Below are 24,207 nucleotides of genomic sequence, written 5' to 3'. Positions count from 1 at the left end.
AAATAGAGGAATCGAATAAACAAAGTGCACCTTCTTGCTCATGCAATATGGAAAGCAATGTGTTTCTTAAGCAAACCAAGTACAAAAGCAAACAAAAAGATCATTAAACATGATAACAACTTCATCAACCATAAAAGATATGGGAACAAATATCATCACTTTCTCCTTCAATAAAGTTAATTAATCCAATGAAAAGTTACTAATAACTACGCTCTAATAATTTTCTCTCATGAAATAAGCAAAGAATAAAACATCGTAAATCTTCCAAAAAGAAATTAATCAAAATTTATTTATAATGAAAACAAAATCATGAAACCCCTGAATCAAAAGGGCAAGAGGAAAAAAAAAACTAGTTCCACAGATATTGGGACAAAAATTTCACAGGAATTAATTGCAATTTTTTTATAATGAAATGATGAAACCCCTAAATCAAAAACATAAAATCACAAATCACCACAAATTGACAAATATATATATATGTGTGTGTGTATACACAAACAATAACAATGAATTCAATCAAGTTTAGTGAATGTAATAAAAGATAAAGAAGAGATGTAGAACAAAAATGAAGGTGAAAAGAAAAAATTAATGGAGTAAATTACACAAACACATATATAAACCATGAAACAAAGTAGAGATCTTTTACTTGAGGGAGTCGAATTGGGAGATTAAGAGCGAATTTGGAGATCACAGAGGGTCGTCGATCTAGAGCATCAGATTCAAGCATTGAAGATCAAAAATAAAAATAAATAAATAAAGTGAGAGAGAGAGAGAGAGAAGAGAATAATCCATGATCCCTTTCCCTATCCAAAGGTTGAGGGGAACCCTGAATTCACAAAGACACTTCAAGTATCAAAAGAGAACAAAATATACATAAAGGAATAAGTAAATATGATTAAAACTCTGAAATCCCAACCCAAAGAGTACCATTAATTAAAACCAAATTCGCATGCCAAAAATATATATATATTAAACAAAGTTCAAACATTCAGATACTTGTAAACATCAACAAATAGAAATTATGTACAGATTTGCATATGTTAACGAACCTGGATCACCAATTCTCGGGTAGGGCAGATACAGAGCGCCTGAGGAGCAGTGAGTTTGGGATCAACACGGCTCAACATGCCAAGCACGAAACAAGTAGTCTTGCCAGAACCATTGTGTGCCTGAGCGATCAAGTGCTTGTAAGGAGGGTTCAGAATCATAGGCAAACTGATCGTCTGGATCTTACTTGGCCTCTCAAACTTCATCTCCACATATAAACCCTTCAACAAGTCAGCAGACAGATTCAATTCTTCGAACAGGTCTGCTTGGCCTCCGAACAGGTCTACTTGCATACAGGACAATTTCTCTTCTTCCCATTTGAACAGTACTCGAACCATTGTTGAATGCTAGGGTTTTTACAAAGGTAAATAACAGAATTTTCAATCGATTAATGTGAATAAGTGTGTGTATATATATATATATATGAAATATGAATGAGTGATGACTGACCAGAGCTCGTGGAAGACGTGACCGCAAATGGAGATGGATTGAAGGTCTTCGACGATGGGTATGAGATCTTTGTAGCAGATTGAGCATATGGTCTTCGCAAATGTGTTGCCGCATACCATCTCTCCGCCTCTCTCTCTCTCTCCGCTCTCCGTCGTCTGCCGCCGCTCGATCGATCGATAGAGAGGGAGGGATAAGAAGAGATTAGGGTTTTTTGGTTTAGGGCGCGCGGCGGGGAACAGAGCGGGAATGGTAAAAAAAGGGGGGGGGAGGGGAATGGAAAAAGAGGGGGAGGGGGAAGAAAAAATCAAAAAAAAAAAAATTTTTTTTTAAATTTAAATAATAAAATAACGCTGTTTAATTTATTTATTTTTTGTGACAGGGATTGCCGTCGCCAAAAAATTTTATTTTTTGTTAAAATAAATTTTTTTAAAAAAAATTTATTTTATTTTAGTTACTAAACTTGAAAATTTATTTGTTTCATTTTTATTTTAATGAAAAAAAATTTATTATTATTTTTTATTTGGTAGAAGTAGGGGTAATATTTTAATAAAAAATATTGTAATGGTAGTCGTAGTGGTGAAGTGGCGACCGTGGTAGTAGTGGTGGTAGTGAAATGGCATTTGCAGTAGTAATGAAGGTGGTAGAGGAGATGGATGGTGAGAGAGAGAGATAAGTGGGAGACAGATAGAGGAGAGACAGAGACAGAGTGGTGAGCGAGAGAGAGACAAAGTGGTGCTAAAAGTGTATTTTCTTGTAGTGGATCGATAAATCGATAGGGAGTTCAGTAAATATAGAATACGGAAGGGAAATAGTGAGCAACGCGAACACAGTGGGGGAGAGAGAGAGAGAGAGAGAGAGAGACAAATAGACAGACAGGGAGAGAAGAGTGATGAGTGAGAGAGAGAGAAAGAAAAGAAAGAAAGGAAGATAAAAAATAGGTGAAAATACATATATATAGAGAGAGAGAGAGAGCGAAAAGAGATAAACGAGAGAGAGACAGAAAGAGCGAAAAGAGACAAACGAGAGAGAGACAAAAAGAGATGACCGAGAGAGCGAGAGAGAAAAAAAAAAAGAGAGAAAAGAGACAGAGAGAGAAGATAGATGAAAGAGATAGAGAGAAGAGAGATGGACGAGAGACATAGAGAAAAATAGAGAGACAGACAAACAAAGAAAAGTGATGAGTGAGAGAGAGAAAGAGAAGAGAGACAGAGACACAAAGAGAATGAGAGAGACGGACAGACAGAGAAGAGTGATGAGTGAGAAAGAGAGAGCAGAAAGACAAAGACACATAGAGAAAGGGAGAGACAGTCAGAGGAGATGGAGTGGCAGTGGTGGAGGAGAGATAATGATAGTAGTAGTGGTAGTAGTGGTAGTGGTGGTAGTGGAGTGGTAGTGATGATGGTAGTAATGGTAATCGTAGAGGTGGAGTGGCAATAGTGGTAGTAGTGGTGGTAGTGAAATGACATTTGCAGTAGTGGTAAATGTGGTAGAGGAGATGGGTGGTGAGAGGGAGAGATGAGTGAGACATAGATAGAGAAGAGAGATAGAGAGACAGAGACAAAGTGATGAGCGAGAAAGAGACAAAGTGGTTGCTAAAAGTGCATTTTCTTGTAGTGGATCGATAAGGAAAATGCCCTAGATTCCTAGTGGGATTGACCCCCACCACCCTTACTGTTTTCCGATTGGTTCAAAAAAATTTATTTATTTATTTATTTTCACTCTTGCTCTCACAGCCCCCCACGTGGAAGTAGGGGTGCTGAGGGTCACCGCCCACTGAGGGTTCCCAACATGGTTGGATCGATAAATCGAGAGGGAGCTCAATAAATAGAGAAGAGATGAGGGAGAGAGTGAGTAAGGCGAACACAGTGAGAGAGAGAGAGATAGACAGACAAACAGACAGGTAGACATAGAAAGAGAAGAGTGATGAGTGATAGACAGAGACAAAGACAGCGAGAGAAAGAGATAAAGATAGACAAAGAGAGAAAAAGATAGAGAAAGAGTGGGACAGAAAAAGAGAGCGAAACAAGAGATGAGCAAGAGATAAACAAAAAAAGGGAGAAAGAAAGCGAAAAGAGATTAACGAGAGAGAGACATAGAAAAAGAGAGAGAGAGAGAGAAGAGAGATGAACGAGAGAGACAGAGAGATAGAGAGAGAGAGACAAAAAAAAAGAGAGAAACAAAAGATGTTCGAGAGATAGACAAAGAGAGAGGGAGAGAGAGAGAGAGAAAGAGATAGAGAGAGAGAAAAAAAATAGCGAAAAGAGATAAACGAGAGAGAGACAGAAAGAGAAGAGAGTTGAGCGAGAGACACAGAGAGAAATAGAGGCAGACAGACAGAGAAGAGTGATGAGTGAGAGAGAGACAGAGAGATAGAGAGACAGAGACATAAAGCAAAAGAGACAGACAGACAGACAGACAGAGAAGAGTGATGCGTGAGAGAGAGAAAGAGAAGAGAGACAGAGACACAGAGAGAAAGAGAGAGAGACAGACAGATAGACAGACAGAGAAGAGTGATGAGTGAGAGAGAGAAAGAGAAGAGAGACAGAGATAGAGACAGAGAGACAGGAAAATGAAAAAATTGATGAAAAGAGAAATGTTATATCAAAAGAGTAAGACGGCGCCGTTTTTTTTTTCTTTTTTTTTTATGATAGAAAAATACCATTCAGTGTGTTTGGTTTGAGTTTTCTGAATTAAGTTTTTTGAAAACTGACTTTTTTGGTTTTCGTATTTTTTTGTTTTTAGTGAATATTTTTTAAATTTAAACATTTTTTTTACTTTTTTAGATGCACCTTACTTAGATGTATCTAAAAAGTAAAAAATTTGTGAAAAAATATTTTAAAATTTTAATAAATGCATAAAAATACAAAAAATGTACTATTTTTTTTTTTTTGTATTTTTGGCATTTAGTGAATTTTTAAAATTTTTTTTTTTTACAAATTTTTTACTTTTTAGGTGTATTTATGTTAAGTGTGTCTAAAAAGTAAAAAAAATGTTTAAAATATTAAAAAAAAATTAGTAAAAACAAAAAAAATACGGAAAATAAGAAAATGTATTTGGTTGTGATTTCAAATCACAATTCCACACCTTAATTCAAGCATGGTGTTTGGTTGTGATTCTCAAATGATGTTTTGAGAACTCTACATAGAACACCTGCGTTGTTCTGTTTTTGACAGACACGTTTTTCCTTTTGTTGGGGAAAATCTTGCTTGGCGGGACGTCCGGCCGGTCGTCCGGCCGGCTGTCCGGAACAGTAATTTTTTTTTTTTTTTTGCAATTGATTTATATAATCGAAAAAAATATTTTCTGAAATTTTTAAAATTTTTTATGTGCTTTAAAATAATTTTGAGTTGTATGTTTAGTTATGAGTTGTAAATTTCTATATCACATATCAAATGTCACATCAACAATTCCCCACTCAAATTAAAACTCTTTTCAAAACTCTTTACCAAACAAATTTTTTACACTCAAATCATAATTCAACAACATACAAACTCAAAATACAACTCATACTCTCAAATTACATTTACAAAACACAACCAAACGTAGGCTAAAATTTTCAGAAAAGTGTTTTTTGAAAAATGGAAACAAGCAAGGTGATTGCATTTATTTAAACCATTTTGTAACTATATATATGCAGACTCAAAAAGTCACATTTTTTTGCGACGGCAAGTTGTGCCGTCTCAAAAAGGCACATTTTTCGCGACGGCAAGTTGTACCGTCTCAAAAAGTCACATTTTTTTTTGCGAGACGACAAGTTGTGTCGTCTCAAAAAGTCATTTTTTTTACGACGGGAAATTATGCCGTCTCAAAAGGTCAAATTTTTTGCGACGGCAAGTTGTGCCGTCTCAAAAAGTCACATTTTTTTTACGACGACAACCTATGCTGTCTCAAAAAGGCACATTTTTTGCGACAGCAAGTTGTGCCGTCTCAAAAGGTCACATTTTTTGCGACGACAAATTGTGCCGTCTCAAAAGGTCACATTTTTTGCGACGGCAAGTTGTGCCGTCACAAAAAATGACTTTTTGCGACGACAAATGTGCCATCACAAAAAGTTCCGTCTCATAAGCCCACTTTTCTTGTAGTGTTACTTAAAAAGTGTGATTAAAAAGTAGAAGTGTATATGAAATCACACTTTAATTAAAAAGATGTGATTAAAAAATATATAAATAATCACACTTTAATTAGAATGTGTGATTAAAAAATATATATATAATCACACTTACTTAAAAAGTGTGATTAAAAAGTAGTAGTGTATATACAATCACACTTTAGTTAAAAAGGTGTGATTAAAAAATATATAAATAATCACACTTTAATTAGAATGTGTGATTAAAAAATATATATATAATCACACTTGTTTAAAAAGTGTGATTAAAAAGTAGTAGTGTATATATAATCACACTTTAATTAAAAGGTGTGACTAAAAAATATATAAACAATCACACTTTAATTAGAATGTGTGATTAAAAAATATATATATAATCACACTTGTTTAAAAAGTGTGATTAAAAAGTAGTAATGTATATATAATCACACTTTTAATTAGAAGGTGTGATTAAAAAATATATATATAATCACACTTAATTGAAAAGTGACATAAAAAATAAATATTATCACACTCAATCAAATTAAGTGTGATTAAAATATCAATCTAATTTTTTTATCACACTTCCAATAAAAGTGAGATCTTTTTTCTTGTCAAAGTGTGATCTTTAACTATTTTTGTAGTAGTGAGCGAATTCCTTTCCTCATGCCATTGGACCATGTGGAGAGTCTCAACCAAGCAGTCGCTTGTGGCGTCCCCAGAATGCTAGTTTAGATCGATCTTGCGTTGAGCCAAGTCAGGTTGGCTCCCCGACTGGCTACGTTCTTGGCCAATGTCGCAAGTGTTGGATTTATTTTTCTAGTGTGGCCCAATAGCCTACATATTTTCCACATGTTTTAATTTATTTGGACTCCACAAATAGATAAAGCCAATATTTGAGATCAAGTTCAGTAAATAGAATTTTAATATAATCACTCTTCTAAGATAAGAAGGAAACCTTGATGGATTAGGAATTCTTCTGATAGAGTTTATCTGGCCCTCTTCTCTCCTCTATATAAGGATGGGTGACTCCCCTTTCATATCATGAGTATTTTTCCATCACTTTAAGTTTTATAGTCATCCTAATTAAGAGAGACAGAGAGAAGAAGGTGAGCCAAAATTAAAGGTTCAACTCTAAGGGGTATTTTCTCAACTTCTCTAATTCAATGGCTGACAAAGGTATATTCGTTTTATTCTTGAGTTGTATTGAATTCAAGATCCTGTAAAGTTTAATTCCGCATTATTATTATGGTTACATGTATTATTAAATCTTACATGTGATATCAGAGCTTTAGTTTGTGAATCAATACACCTTGAAATAATAATATATTTATAAATATTGTTATTATATTATAATTATAATTATTCATAACAACATATTTTTTGTTCATAAGGTTTGAACTCTCGGCATGTGTTGGTTATCTTGAATATACGCTGTATGTTCAATCTTGTAAGCTGCATGCCATATTTATTAGGCAGTGTCTGAATGGTACATCTAATCTCTTTCATATTCATTATGCATCAAAGAAACTCTTTTTGTGTTATTAAAAGTCAAAGGTTGTGTGAAAGAAGATTTCATTCCTGATTTCTAAATCGTAACTAAGTATGCATATCATGGACTCCCTCACTCACTTTGTTTTGTGATATGTTAGGTGCAAACTTTTATGTAATTCTATATACTGTTCATATGCATGTTTTGATTTATTATCAATTTTAGTGATAATAATTTTTATAATCATTATAATATGTTATTGAATTGAGTGTATTGCTTGCCGTTATAATAAAGTGCATAGATTAAAAGCAATTTTAGAATTTTGCTGAATCGTTCGGACTATTAAATAAATATATTTATTTGATTGTATCACATTAGAGGATTATGTTTTTGCTTTGTTTAAATTATGCACACTTATTGTCTATTATTGTTAAATATTTATATATTTTCATGATTTAAAATTGATATCATGATATAATTTTATGACATTGAATATTAAATATTAAAGTGGTTAATTCATATTAGGTGTAATTCTTATTAACCATTATTTTAGATATTCATGATTGTTATAATACATATATAAATATTCCTGTTCATCCAGAATTATTATTATTATATTGGTAATAGCAATCACATAAAAGAAATTTTAGAAATCATAAAAATAGTGATCTCATTAAAATTGTGATTGAATTAATGATAATTAAATAACTCAAAGTTAATGAATAGAGAATATTGTTGGTTAGTTCCGTATTCATAGGGTTTACTAATTTAGTAGCTGCCAAAGTGGCCTAGATTTGTAAAACTTATGAATATAGAATTACATAAAAGAATTGTTAAAAGGGGTAACATTAAGGTCTATAATATTCTCAATTGCAGTTATAATTAGGAGATTGAGACTAGCCCAAAGGAGAGTCACTTTCAAATAATTATAAACTGGGTAGGATAATATAACTTATGTAATTTGACAGATTAGAATTGAATACCCAAAGGTAACATGACTAGTTGAAAAATTGTATAAATTACTTTAGACCTACATAAGTGATTCTTGACGAGTGGACAATAGATATACCTAAGTTTTTCCCAAAGGAAAAACTTATGTGATATCAATAGTTCATCGTAATTCTCAAAGCTTTAATATGTATATTGTTTATGCCTTTTTCCATGTTACTTATGAGATCTTGTGTTAATACCTCTTAAGATCTGTCAAAAAGATAGCTTGCTATCTAAGGTGGTTGGACTTAGAAGGGAGGCTATATTGACTCCTCCGACCTTCCTGGGATCTTACTTGGTTATTGACCAAAGGACTCTTTAGTGACGTTATCCTAACGCTTAAAGTAAAATTTGGTTAAAGGCTGTTGAAGATCGACAAGCCACTTGCTGGCACTATTATGGCTGAATTAACAACAATGAAATATAATGGCCACCGAGGAGTTTAGGATCACATCCTCAATATGGCGACAAAGTTGCAAAACTTAAAACTTTAGGGATGCAGGTTGATGAAACCTTCCTCGTGCAGTTTATTCTTAACTCACTTCCATCATAGTTCGGTGCATTCAAAATTCACTATAACACCAATAAAGATAAGTGGAGTTTGAATGAACTGACTAATATGTGTGTTCAGGAGGAAGTGAGGTTGAGGGAGGAAAGACGTCAAACTGCATTGGCTGTAACTCATGGAGCTGTAAAGAAAAAGATGGGTAAGTTTGTAAAATCTAAGAAAAATCCACTAAAGAAAAAGAATGAATCTGGGGAAGAAAATCAGGCTCAGAATGGTTTCACTGTCAAGTGCTACTTTTGTGGCAAGAAGGGACATGTGAAGAAAGACTGCAGCAAGCGAAAGGCTTGGTTCGAAAAGAAATGTAAGAAATTTTCTTTTGTTTGTTATGAATCAAATCTTGCTGAAGTATCTTCTAATACTTGGTGGATTGACTCTGAGGCAACGATCCACATTACAAATGACATGCAGTGATATCTCTTAACCAGGAAACTGAAGGAAAGTGAAAGATTTGTCTATATGGGGAACCGTCTCAAAGCTGAAGTCATAGCTGTAGGAACCTATCGACTAATCTTAGAGGCGGGTCATCAGATGGATCTAGAAGACACTTTTTATGTTCCTTCAAATTCTAGGAATTTAGTTTCATTATCCAAATTAGATCGTGTTAGATATTCAGTTTTATTTAATTGTGGAAAACTCAATTTAATGTTTAATTCAAAAGTGATTGGTTCCGGTAATTTATGTAATGGTTTATATAAAATTACCTTAAATCATGAGTTTGCACAATCATTAGTAACTCTGCATTCAAATATTGGTTTAAGACGTGATCTAATTAATGAAAAATCCTCAATCTTGTGGCATAGACGGTTGGGGCATATCTCTAGAAATAGAATTGAAAAATTGGTGAAGAATGGGATTTTGGAAAACCTAGACTTCACTGATTTTCAGATATGTGTGGATTGCATTAAAGGAAAGCAAACCAAACACACCAAGAAAGGTGCCACAAGAAATAATGAGCTTCTTGAGATAATTCATACAGATATTTGCGGGCCACTCAACATCCCATGTCTTAGTGATGAAAAATATTTTATCACATTTATAGATGACTTCTCACATTATGGATATGTGTATCTAATTCATGAAAAGTCTCAGGCTGTTGACATCCTTGAGGTGTACATAACTGAAGTCGAGAGACAATTAGATAGAAAGTTTAAAATAGTGAGATTAGACAGGGGTGGTGAATATTATGGTAAATATGATGAGTCAGGCCAAAATCCTGGCCCATTTGCCAAATTCTTAGAAAAGAAAGGCATTTGTGCTCAATATACAATGCCTGGTACGCCACAGCAGAATGGAGTTGCTGAAAGGCGTAATCGTACACTTAAAGATATGGTTAGAAGTATGTTAAGTTACTCAATTGTACCTATGTAGGGTGAAGCTTTAAAAAATTGCAACGTATATCTTAAATAGGGTTCCTAGTAAGGCGATCCCAACAACTCCTTTTGAGTTGTGGACTGGTAGGAAACCTAGTTTGAGACACTTACATATTTGGGGTTGTCCAGCAGAGGTAAGAATCTTCAACCCACAAGAGAAAAAGTTGGACTCAAGAACAATATCTGGATATTTCATTGGTTATCCAGACAAGTCTAAAGGGTACAAATTTTATTGTCCTAATCACAGTACGAGGATAGTGGAGACTAGTAATGCTAGATTCCTAGAGAATGGTGAAATCGGTGGGAGTGAGAAAACACGAGTGGTGAATTTCGAGGAAATTAGGGTAGATGTACCAACATTTGACCCTTATCGAAAAGTTGTTGTTCCTCAGACTATTCCAAAAATCCTTCACCACCTCATGTTTCACCACTTCATGAAGATACCACCATTGAAAATATTGTAGAACCACCACAACTGGCAGTTCTGAGAAGATCTCAGAGGGAAAGAAAGTCTGCCATTCCAGATGATTACATGGTGTATCTACAGGAATCTGATTTTGATATTGGGATTAACAAATATCCAGTCTCATTTTCACAAGCCATGAATAGTGATGATTCTTCTAAATGGGTCAATGCTATAAATGAAGAGTTAAAATCCATGGAACAGAATAGTGTTTGGGATCTCGTCGAATTGCCTAATAACTACAAAAAGGTCGGGTGTAAATGGGTCTTTAAGACCAAGCGTGACGCAAAAGGCAATATCGAACGATTTAAAGCCAGACTTGTTGCCAAAGGTTTTACTCAAAAAGAAGGCATAGACTATACAGAGACCTTCTCTCCAGTATCTAAGAAGGACTCGCTTAGAATCATCCTAGCATTGGTAGCTCATTATGACTTAGAGTTGCATCAAATGGATGTGAAAATTGTTTTTTTAAATGGGAATTTGGATGAAGAAATTTATATGGAGCAGCCAGAAGGATTTGCAAAGAAAGGTAAAGAACATTTAGCTTGCAAATTAAAGAAATCCATATACGGCCTTAAACAAGCTTCCAGGCAATGGTATTTAAGGTTTAATGATACCATTATCTCTTTCGGATTAAAGGAAAATACAGTTGATCAGTGTATATATCTGAAGGTTAGTGGGAGCAAGTTCATTATTTTGGTGCTATATGTGAATGATATTTTGTTAACTAGTAATGACCTTGACTTATTACATGAAACCAAGGAATATCTCTACAAAAAAAAAAAAACTTTAAAATGGTCGATATGGGTGAGGCAAACTATGTTTTTGGCATAGAGATCTTTAGGGATCGATCTCGAGGATTGCTAGGACTATCACAGAAAGGATATATTGATCGTGTTTTGGAGAGATTCAATATACAGTTTTGTTTAGCCGGTGATGCACCCATGATGAAGGGTGATAAATTAAGTGAAAAACAGTGTCCAAGGAATGACTTAAAAAGAAAACAAATGAAGGACATTCCATATGCTTTGAGGCTACAAATCATGCTTTATGGTTGCGAAATTTCATCTCAGGACTTGGTGTTGTTGACTCAATTGCCAGGCCGCTGAAGATATATTGTGACAATACCGCAACAGTTTTCTTTTCTAAGTATGGAAAGTACTCCAGTGGTTCTAAACACATGGAAGTAAAGTACTTAGTTGTTAGAGAAAGAGTCCAGAAACAACAAGTGTTAAACTTAAGCACATCTCTTATGATTGTTGATCCATTCACAAAGGGATTGCCACTAAAGACATACAAAGAGCATGTTATTAGGATGGGTCTTTTAAGCAACCCTTGATGTGTATGGTTAATCGTGAGTGCTTATTTTCATTTGACACTATTTGCGCAATAATAATTTTGTTTCTGTTTTTCTTGTTCTAAAAGTGTGTGTACACATTAAATTGAATATTGATAAACAGGGAATGTCTTAACAAGACAAATTACAGGGGCCTTTCAGGAAAATAATTATATATCCTGATAATGGACTGGGTTGTGAAGGTTATCAATGGTGTGGTGCATAGAAGGAAATATGACATAAATGTTATATAACCGCTATGACTCACATTGGTGATCTGAAGTAATCACAGTATTATAGTTTCTAATATATCTAAACTTATTGGCTATTTTTTAAAATTCGTGATCACATGTCAAAGTTTTTAGTGTGGAATCCAATGAGTCAAAATTTTTTAAGTTGCATATTTTTGAAAAAACTCATAATTGCATCATAATCGGCTTAATGGGCCAAGTGGGAGAATGTTGGATTTATTTTCCTAGTGTGGGCCAATAGCCTATATATTTTCCACATGTTTTAATTTATTTGGACTCCACAAATAGATAAAGTCAATATTTGAGATCAAGTTCAGTAAATAGAATTTTAATATAATCACTCTTCCAAGATAAGAAGGAAACCTTGATGGATTAGGAATTCTTCTGATAGAGTTTATCTAGCCCTCTTCTCTCCTCTATATAAGGATGGGTGACTCCCCTTTCATATCATGAGTATTTTTCCATCATTTTAAGTTTTATAGTCATCCTAATTAAGAGAGACAGAGAGAAGAAGGTGAGCCAAAATTAAAGGTTCAACTCTAAGGGGTATTTTCTCAACTTCTCTAATTCAATGGCTGACAAAGGTATATTCGTTTTATTCTTGAGTTGTATTGAATTCAAGATCCTGTAAAGTTTAATACCACATTATTATTATGGTTACATATATTATTAAATCTTACAGCGAGGTCACAATACTCTTGGACCAGTCAGTCTGTCAATTGCCCGCTCAGCCAAAAACCACGGCCCATCATTATTCCACTCGATCCTCGCTTGTGGTTCAAACCAAGCCTTGCTCAGACCACTAGTGTAGTTCAAGCAAGGTATATTTCGACACTAAGCCAAAGACCGCAAAGGTTTAGCTCGGTCCAACGCCGCATCCTACTTTGGGTTAGTTTGGCCTAACACCATATGCAACGTTGATTCAGTTCGGGCCAACACCATAGTTGAACCCGTTGCCCCTCTCACATATAATATGAATTCAATTATACTTTATGACAAAATTTTAAATAAAAAAAAATTTAAAAAAAATATATAAAAAAGGAAATGTCCAAGTGGGAGTGAACATTTTGGACGGCGAAGACTTGTCTTTTGGTAGTTGGGAGTAGTCGTGTAACCATTTGCAATGGGCATAAATTCCTCCACCACCACCCACTCTTTGAATCCTTGACTTCTTGTACAAATGTCCATTTCACCGTCCAACCCCAGCCAATGAGCCCATAACTAGTCTACCAATTACCAAAATATAATAATAAGGAAAATGTTAATAAATAAAAAAAAGAGAAAACTATAGTTCAGAGCACTTGACCAAAAATAATTAGAGAAAATTGCAAAAAAAATCTCCATAGTTTGAGTTTTTAAAATAAAAATAAAATTAAATCATGAGTTTTTAATTTTATCAATTTAAATCCTAATCGTTTATTTATTTTTAATTTAAACTATTTACTTACTTTTGTTAAGTAAAATTGAAGAAAAAAGAGTATTTTAGTCATTATACTCAATTATGTGTATTCAAAAATGTCTAAAATAACATTTTTAATACTATTTTTCTATTAATTTTACTTAATGAAAATAGACAAATAGTTTAAATTAAAAACAAATCAAAAGATTAAAATTTAAATTGATAAAATAAAAAATTCAAAGTCTATTATGTTAAAAGGCTCAAAGTTCGAGTTTTTTTTAAAAAAGAAAAAATTCCAAATAATTATAAGTATATGGGAGTTTAAGTTATTTCTTTATAGGAAAACATAGTAAAAATGGCACCCTACAAAGATTTCCTCCTTTAGGTATTTTTTATTTTTATTTTTTTGATAAAATAAATATAGATATATTACATCATAATAACAATTTTTTACAGATTTAACCAGCTCATAAGCTGAGATTAATTATAGAGCGATCAACTTTCCAAATAGCTAAAGAATTTAAAAAATTAGTATTATACTTATGGAGGAGGATTCTCCCATCTCAAAATTTGAACTAGAGTGGGTTGTTTGGGTTCGTAGAGTTTTTCATGTGTCTCGTTTCGATAATTCGAAACATTTATTTTGTTAGGTATTTTGTGTATTTTATCTAAAAAAATTAAGTCGATTCGAAGATTATAACTAATTCAATTTACGGTATTTTTCACTAAAAAATGGATGCTAATTGTGTTTTTAAAAAATAAACTATATATTTTTTTATGACAAAAATAATAAATTAAATAAATTACAATTACTAGATTAATCTAATTTTTTTAATATGAAATATACAAAATACTCAACAAAATAAACAATTTAAATTATCGAATTAAAACCTATAATCAACCCCACCCAAACAATCCTCTCCGATTATTTTAATATCCGATATAATAACTTGCCGCATCCCAATCTGCTACGGATATACCCTTCAAAATGTTGTAATTAAATTTTTTTCGTTAAAAAACTTAAAAAGGTTGTATATTTTATATGTAAATTTTTTTTAGATATGGCATAGGTAAGTTAGTATAATAAAAAATATACAACTTTTAAGTATTTTTAACATATACTTTTAAGATACACATTAATAAGACCCTTATTTAAAAATTAATTTAATTGTAATCACAATTATTATGATGTCCCGTACTTAGCATCACTTTAAAGAAATAGTAATAGATTTTGTGTCTATTACTTTACACAAAGAGTTCATTGAGATGTCTTTAATTTCCAATAATATTGTCATATCATTCTACACAAAATTTTTAGTAGAATAATATTTTTCACTTTAAAATATGATCAAATATTATAATGAGACATAACTATTTTTAATTTGACAATTTATGATCCCATCACCATATTAACTTATAATTAAATATTATAATGAGTTATAACAAACTCTAATCTAAATCATAACTTATATATGATAATACAAAAATATTAGAGATCTATAATGAGTTAATTGTTTAAAAGTTTTATTCACAAATATTATAGTAACTTAGGTCTTATTTAAGATTTTCTGAATCAATAAGTCCTATTTAATAAAATTGAAAATATTATTAGTTTTTCTCAATTTTTAAAACTAAGAACATTTTCAATTTTGCATAGTAATGTTCCAGATAATTGTTATTAGAACAATCTTCTGTGTACAATAAATAAATTGAAACCAAATTAAACGAATAAAATAAATAATTTACTTAATTTATTTTATCGAAACAAATGAATAATAAAAAGATCAAGTCGAGTGTGTGACATTCTGTCCTTAAGATAGATTCGCCCCGCTACGGTGCTTATGGTTAAGTGGCGTCTATTTCTAGGATACAATGATCTTCATAAATTGTAATAGCACTCCAAACAACTTGTTCGACGAACAAAAAACCTGTGTTCTTACTCTCTGAATTTTTTCTAAAATTAATATGAAGAATATATGCAAAGAAAGAGCAAAACCGAGAAGGGGACTGTTTTTTTCTGGATGTTTCTGATCAACCAAAATCTGCTGGAACAAGCCTCGACTTATATAGACCCGAACAGGTCTATTTTTTGAATGGAAAAGGTGCAAAACAGTTTGAACAGATGCAAAACTCAAACTGTCAAACAATTTTAATCTGTCCGGCGTTGGAATTCAAATTCAAATTACACTGGCGCAAAATTTAAATTAATTTTTCCCGTAAGAAATTTGGAAAAAATTCAAATAAATTAATACAAGAATCGACTCGACCCACACCCACGTATGGCACGGACGAACGATGGCGCGCGTGGTGGTTTGGGCTAAGATTCACTTTTTCTATAACTCCTCCTTTCTACAAACTTGGGATGCCCTTTGAGACCCAACCCAAATGTTTCCATCGAGAATTTATATATACACATAAGTTCTCTAAAATTTCTAATGTTGGATAATCATTTCAAGGAAGCCCACATTCTACTTCTTTTAAATGTCCATTCCACGAACCCGAAAATGACGTGAAGTTCTCATTCACTCATTAATGGTTTTGACTAACCGTCTTCACCGTATGACTTGCCACGCAACAAGGAAGACGTACCTCTTCGGACCCATCCCAAAAAATGTGTGGACCCCACTCCATTTTGGGCTCAAAGATGGCCCATAAAACCAATTATCCAACAATTGTTGCACTAATTGATGAAAAAAAACAAAACATGAGATTAAACGTTTTTACCCTTCTACTTATTAGTTTGATTCAACTATCTAATAAAATCAAAAACATTAACAGTTTTTTTCAGTTTTAAAACTAAGAATATAATCAATTTTTTTCATTTTTAAAGTTTTGTTTTTTCAATTTACACATCAATATTCCATCATCATACTCCTTTAGACACAAAATTTACTGTTTTGCACAAAAAAATAAATTATAATATTTGTGGAAAAAATCTTTAAAAAATTCATTATATATCAAAAATACAAAAAACATATGAAAATTCAGTACATTTTTTTTGTATTTTTGTGTATTTATTAATTTTTAAAAATAATTTTTTACAAATATTTTACTATTTCTATATATCTAAATAAGGTGCATTTAACAAAGTAACAAAATTGGTTGAAATTTTAAAAATATTCACTAAAAACAAAAATAAAAAACATGAAAAATAGAAAACTCAATTTCCAAAAAATTGAATTCGAAAAATTAAAACCAAACACACAGATTAGTTTTTGTTTTTTTGCACATAATTTTTTTTTATAGTTTTTTCAATTTGAAAGTTGATATTTTAAAGTTTTGAAAATCAAAATAAATGTCAAGTTATTATGTTCCTTTATAAATAATCATAAATGATGAACAATCATTGTTTGAAGGGTAATTCTAACTATTAAAAATTTAATGGTGAAAAATATAAAAACCCAAGATATTGATTTGTAATTATATTTCAATTTTAAATAACAAAGTACAATCTCAATCAAACAGTCAAAGACAAATCGATACAACGATTTAAACGTAAAAAAATTGCAATTGGAGTGCCTCCAATTATGATAAAAAAAAAAACACGGGTCAAAGTCACAAAACAATCCACTAAGAAGTAAAAAAAAATTAGACAAGTTTACTCTCAATTACTTAGTGAATCCACGCCCGAATTGAACTAACCCCAATGTGCCTTTTTCAATACTGTCTTCATCTCAGAATTATCTTGTCCAATATTGAATCCATGACGATGAGTCACTCCAAAATCCACCAAAGTTTCAGGCTTAAGTTTTCCAGAATCCATTGAAGAGCAACTCTCTCTTTTGTGAATAAAGGAAAACAAAAAAAAGTTTGATGATATTGATATGAAGTTCACGGATCCATTAATCACTCTTAAATCATTAAGGGAACACTCATAAAGCACCCTCCAATATAAAACACTTTGTATCTTGTTCATTTATGAAAATTTGGACGACATAAACACTAGAAACAACGAACATTGAACTTTATAAAAAATAGGATCGCGCAGACCGCTCGAGTGGTGTGACTAAAGGCTATGCATAACATATAGGCTGATTGCTCGAGCGCAACTTTCACCGCTCGAGCGGTAAAACTTTCTTCCCAGAAGTTTAGACACTCTGCAAAAATACTAGATGATTTGTTTCTTCACTCGAGCTCACAAATAATCACTCGAGCGGACAAACAATTTCGACTGCATTTTTGCTTTTTGCTTTAAGGGTGTTTCCCCTCAACCCCCCTTGGGCGTTGCCTCCTAGACCTCCACAAGCTAATTGGGCAGCTCAATCCCCGTACTTTGTCAGCAAAGTGACAAATATAAAAAGATTAAAATCACAAACTCCTCTGCATAGGCACAATTCGGGTTGAATTCACATCTAAATACTCATAGCTTTACTAAAATAAAAGATCGAATAAAATTACAATTGAAAGGAGTTTTGTCAAATGGGATTGTCAATTATAAAAACCTAACAAATGAGATTTGAAGGTCTAAAAAATCTTAGTTAAGACTTAATGGAATATAAGTACATAAATTAAAACTTGTGTGTAAATGCCTCATTTAAAATGTATTTATAAAATGTGATAAAAGAGTTAAATATTATACAATTAAATATATGAAAAATTAAAAATTAACACATAATATACTAGGGCAAATTAAAAACTCTGAAACAGCATTTTCTATGACAGACTTGATGATGTGTAAATTGTGAGAAAAGTGCATGCTAAATATTTTAAAGTGAATTTTTTTATTAAATCATACATTCTATATATAAATTAGGGGTGGGTGCGGGTTGATTACGGTCGCGGAATATTTAATTCGTCATCCATCCGTTAGATTAGCAGATTGGAGAAAATCAATTCGCATCCGTCCGTCAATCCGGCGGATGTAAATTGAGCGGATTGGCGGTTTAAAATTTTATAAATTTTTAACATAATTTAACTTGTACACTTCCTAAAAAAAAAAAAATAATATTAGAGTCAATGACTTAAAAAAATATTACAATCACCGCATGCCTTATTTAAGCAAGAAAGTTTGAAACTTTAGAATATCACAATCACTGCATGCCTCATCCATATACTACAATCACAGCATACCTCATCCACATAAAGTATTACAATCTGTGGTTCTTAAAATATAAAAATAATTCAAACCACCAAAGCTATGAACAGAGCAGTAGTAGAGATTGTATGTCTCTATATTGTTACATCTATATCTGTTTTTGAAAATAAAAACCAACCGGCATATATCATATTTTCTATTTATTATTTTTAAATATAGATTTAAAAACCAAAAAATATAGATAAATAATACGTTTATTTTTTTCAATTCAAAAAAGATATTCAAGTTGAATTTTTTTTTTTAATAGAATATTTAAACTTTTTTTTAATTGAAAACACAAACAGAATATTTAAACAAACTGAAAACATAAAGTCTTATAAATTACTAAGGGCGTTCGCGATTTGGCGGTTCAGTTGCGGTCAAAGGAATCTCAAATCCGCCATCTGTCCGTCAGATTGGCGGATTGAAAAAAATCAATCTGTAACTGTCCGCTCGTCATCACGCATCTGTCCAAAATGCGACAGATCAATTCGATTCGATCAATTTTAACGAATCGATATGTCTACTGCTTATCCCTAAATTTCACGGTTATATATTATTTTCAAATACGTGTGTTTGGAGAAAACAATGACAGCTTAATTGACGCATTCTTTGCAAGAAAATTTCCCAGTCTTTATACGGAGTCAAGCCAACGAACGTGTGTTGAGTTAAGGCGTATTCTCCGCGTGATTCCACGGCAATGGAATCTTCATTACTTATTATTAAGGAATTAATTAATCTCTACATCAATCAATTTGTCAATTATCTATAATTTAGCCCAAAGACTCTCCTCCAATCATGTAGACAAATTATTGGTTACCGTGTTCAACTGTTCACTACGTCAGTTTTTATACTAATCAACAATTGAGATATCATGTATCATGTGTGGCAACGTTATATATGATAACAAATAACTTTTGTATCATATGACAAAATTATATAAGATCGTATAATACAAGTTAAATCATCTCAACACTCTTTTATTACATTATTTTCATATTAATTTAAGATATATGATAATTTTATGACGCACACCGTATACGTTTAAAAGGTACTAGCGGCCGCGCATACGCGATGCGCGTGCAATTTAAATAAATAGAAATAAAAGAAAATAAAAATGAAATTAATATTATAATGTGTACTTAAATAAATAGGAATAAAAGAAAATAATAATGAAATTAATATTATAATGTGTACTTAGCTTAAGTGGTATGAGTCCTCATACTTAAACCCATGGTCATGGGTTCAAACCTTCCCATCTCTTTGTTTAACTTTTTTTAAAAAAATAAAAAATACTGCCACATGGCATGAGGAGAGTAAAGCTTAAGAGGTGTTCACTTTATAATAGTATAGATAGATAGTGTTGACACATTTTCAATTCACATCACTTAAAATATATATATGATATTGATCATGAATGTTGATTATGATTTAAAGTAATCTTATAATTATGTAGTCATGTCTTTGTTAAGATGGTAAGTGGTGTTGATTTATAAATAAAATAGTTTTGGCTAAGTAGTGTTAGAGCATTTCTATCAAAATGGTGTGTTAGTGTGTAAAAAAATGATAAAAGTAGGATTTAATTTTGTATATTAAGGTTTACTAAATTTAGTGAATGTTAGGAAACTCCAATAAAAACGATAATGTTAAACAAAAATATTTTAATATATTTTGAAAAAACTAATCACAGAAGAAGAAGAAAACCTAAATTAAACTAAACTGAATTAGTCCCTCTTTCCATTTTCGCCTTCTCTCTCTCTATCATCTTTTTTTTTTTTTTTTGAAGAACTCATTAGTCCTGTTTGGTAGGGCTTATTTCTCGCTTATTGCAATTTTTAACTTAATTTAAGTTATTTTGATGTGTTTAGTTCAACTTAATAATACAACTTACAACTTTTTATAAGTTAAAAATCAACTTATTCTTTGAGTGAGGAAGGAGAAACTTAATTTATAAGTCAAAAATCAATTTATATTCATAGTTATAAATTATAAGCTGTTAGGTTATAAGTTATAATTACTTTTTCACAACTTTATCAAACGAGACCATTATAGTTAACAATAAAGTCAACAACTGACAATTTATATGGCACCAATTTTAGAGCTTAACAGCTTTAATAGAGCATGAAAAAGGAGAAAAAAAATTTAGCTACCAACATTTTGACACTAAGTTTTTGTAGGAGTATCCACTATGGATGCTATTAGAGCATCTCTAACAAGATAGTCATTTGGAGTATTTTAGGCATTTTGTCTAATCCCATCACAATACAAAATTTTAATAAATAGTCAATGTGATATGTAATTTGCCTAATTTTTTATTGATTAGCTACATTTAGAGGGTCAGGAGAATAGACAAATTAATTTCAAAAGTACTGAGTTTTGTTGAACTACACGCTATTTAAAGTAATTGGATAAAATAGCCATTAACGTTAGATTAGAGTTACTCTTCAACCAAAGTTAAGTGTACACTTTGTTTATATTTAAAAATTGATTAAAATATCTATAAAAAATACCAAAAATAACAAAAAATTGAAAATTAAAAAGAAAAATATGTTTGAAAATTCAAAATCAAACATAATGATAATTTTGATTACACAAGAAAATGATACTGTATGCAATTTTTTTCCCATCTCACTACTCCCTCTTATTTGTCAATTATAATTGGCCCTTCATCAACCATTCAAAATTGGTTTTTTAGATTTAACAATTAAAAATTTCAAAATCAAAATGTCTATGTGCGCCAGTGCGTGCACGCAAAAAAAAAAAACACTAAAAGTGTGTAACGTTTACGTTTTCAGTTTATATTTATAAAAATTTTATAAACTGATTTTTGTTTAATTTTTGTTTATTTTTAGAAAAACATAAACTACAAACGCGTTTGGTAATAATTGTAAAATGTTTAAAAAAATTTAAAAATATAAAAAAGAATGAGAAATGACAAGTGACGGCGGAAGACGGTGGTAAAAAGTGGTGACAGTGAGTGGTGGATAGCTGGTGGCGGGTGGGTGGGTGGGTGGGTGATGGTGGCGGTTGGTGGGTGGTAGCGAGTGGGTAGTGGTGGTAGTGGTGGCGAGTGGTGGGTGGTGATGGCAGGTGGGTGACGGATGGCGAGTGGTAGTGGCGGGTAAGTGGCGGGTGGTGGTGGTGGGTGGGTGGGTGACGGTGGCAGGTGGTGGGCAGTAGCGAGTGGGTGGTGGTGGTGATGGTGGTGGTGGCAGGTAGGTGGCAGATGGCCGGTGGTAGTGGGTGGTGATGGTGGGTCGGTGGGTGACGGTGGCGGGTGGTGAGTGGTAGCGAGTGGGTGGTGGCGGCGGCGGATGATGGGTAATGGGTGGTGGTGGTTGGCGGGTGGTGGTGGGTGGTGGCGAGTAGGTGGCGGGTGGGGGTGGTGGTGGTGGTGGTGGTGGTGGTAGGTAGGTGGGTGACGGTGGTGGGTGGTAGGTGGTAGGTGGTAGCGAGTGGGTGGTGGTGGGCGGTGGGTAGTGGGTGATGGTAGTGGTGGTGGTGATGGGTGGTGGGTGGTGGGTGGCTGGTGGTGAATGGTGGTGACAGGTGAGTGGTGAGTGGTGGTGGCAAGTAGGTGGCGGGGATGGTAGTGGCGGTTGGTCAGTGGTAGTGGGTGGTGGTGGTGGCGACGGCGAGGGGTGGGTGGTAGCCGCGGGTGGTGGGTGGTGGTGGCAGGTTGGTGGTGAGTGGTGGTGGCAGGTGGTGGTTGGGGGTAGCTGGTGGTGGCGGAAGACGGTGGTGGAAAACGGTGGCGGGTGGTGGCTAGTGTTGGGTAGTAAAAAAAAAAAAAAACTCAAAACTCAAAATAGAAACACATTTTTTGTGTTTTCATTTTTTGGCGCAATTTATAAACTGAGACTACTGATTTATAAATCAAAAATTTTATCAAACAAGTTTTTATTTGAGGTTTTTAAATTTTTGTAAATATAAACAGAAAACTGAAAACGTAAGGTAGCATTTGGTAACGTTTACGTTTTTGTTTATGTTTACAAAAATTTTATAAACTGAATTTTGTTTATTTTTAAAAAAACATAAATTATAAACGCGCTTGGTTTGAACAAAATGTTTAAAAAAATTTAAAAACATAAACTAAAAAATATGTTTGTTTAGGCCTAAAATATTTATATTTATTTTTATTATTTATGATAATGGGATCACACACATTATAATTGAAAAAAATAATTAATTAAAAAAATTTTGAAAAAAAATTAATTAAAAAAAGAATTGAAAAAAATTTAATTGGGAAAAAAAATTAATTGGAAAAAAATTATATGAAAAAAATAATTGGGAAAAAAAATTAATTGAAAAAAAAAATTAATTGAAAAAAATTAATTGGAAAAAAATTAATTGGAAAAAAATTAATTGAAAAAAAAAATTGAAAATTGAAAACGTAAACTCATTTTTTGAGTTTACATTTTTTTCTCAAATTTATAAACTGAGGCCTCGTTTGGGAACATGTTAATTTAGTAACTTTTTGGCTATTTGGCTAAAAAGGTAGGTAAAAAAAACTTGTATGTTTGGGATGAATTTTTGGCTCATTACGAAAAGATGTGCAAAAAGTAGAGAGAAAAGAGAATCTTTGACTTTTTGGTATGGATTGTTGGCTTTTTGGCTAATTCGGCCTCGTTTGGGAACAGGCTAATTTAGTAACTTTTTGGCTATTTGGCTAAAAAGGTAGGTAAAAAAAACTTGTATGTTTGGGATGACTTTTTGACTAATTACGAAAAGATGTGCAAAAAGTAGAGAGAAAAGAGAATCTTTGACTTTTTGGTATGGGTTGTTGACTTTTTGGCTAATTTAGTAACTTTTTGACTAATTGGCTAAAATAGCCTCTTGCCAAACGAGGCCTGAGACAACCATTTATAACTAAAAAAATTATCAAACAAGTTTTTATGACAGTTTTTAAAATTTTTGTAAATATAAACTGAAAACTGAAAACGGAATGATTACCAAACAGACCCTAAGTGTTACCAAACGACACCTAAGCAAATGCACAAATATAAGACAAATGTTTACAATTACAAATATAAAATATTTTTTTATCTCATATTTATTTATTATGTCTTATTTCTTCTATAAACATAGAATATAATAACGGGTGTAAACTTCAAGAACAATCTGTACATATTGGTGTTGTTTAGTACAGCTTATTATAAGTTAAAAATTGATAATCAAAAAGCAAAAATCAAAAGCACTCATTCCTCAACTTCTAAATAATCATCTTTTCTCAGTTTATTTAAGTTATTTTTACTTAAGAAGCCGTAAGCAGAAATTGCACCAAACAATTTGACACAGATTTTCAAATTAAAATAAGCTATAATCATCCCTGTAATCCACACCAAACACCCCCATGACTTTAACTTCAGGAAAAATTATCAGATGTTTCAAGGGTACCACGTGATTATATTTTTAATTAATCACAAATTTTCATATTTTGTAATATTTTTCAATCACCTAACATAAAATCATAAATTTCACCTCCTCTAATCATAACACGCCTGGCATACCGTATGACTGAATTTTAAGACAACGAATAACTTCTCCAACTCCAGGCATGGAATGATTTGGAAATTTGGTTTAAAATTAATTTTTTGATTTTTTTTAACCTTTTTATCTTTTTATGGGTGTAAAAAATATAAGAAGTGATATGACTTAAAATAAATTACAAAAATGATTTATA

This window comes from Camellia sinensis, chromosome 5, assembly GCF_055761805.1.
Source record: "Camellia sinensis isolate YWXY chromosome 5, ASM5576180v1, whole genome shotgun sequence".
In the NCBI taxonomy this organism is placed as follows: domain Eukaryota; kingdom Viridiplantae; phylum Streptophyta; class Magnoliopsida; order Ericales; family Theaceae; genus Camellia; species Camellia sinensis.
The sequence above is the reverse complement of the archived record's forward strand: the minus strand, read 5'-3'. Positions refer to the sequence as shown.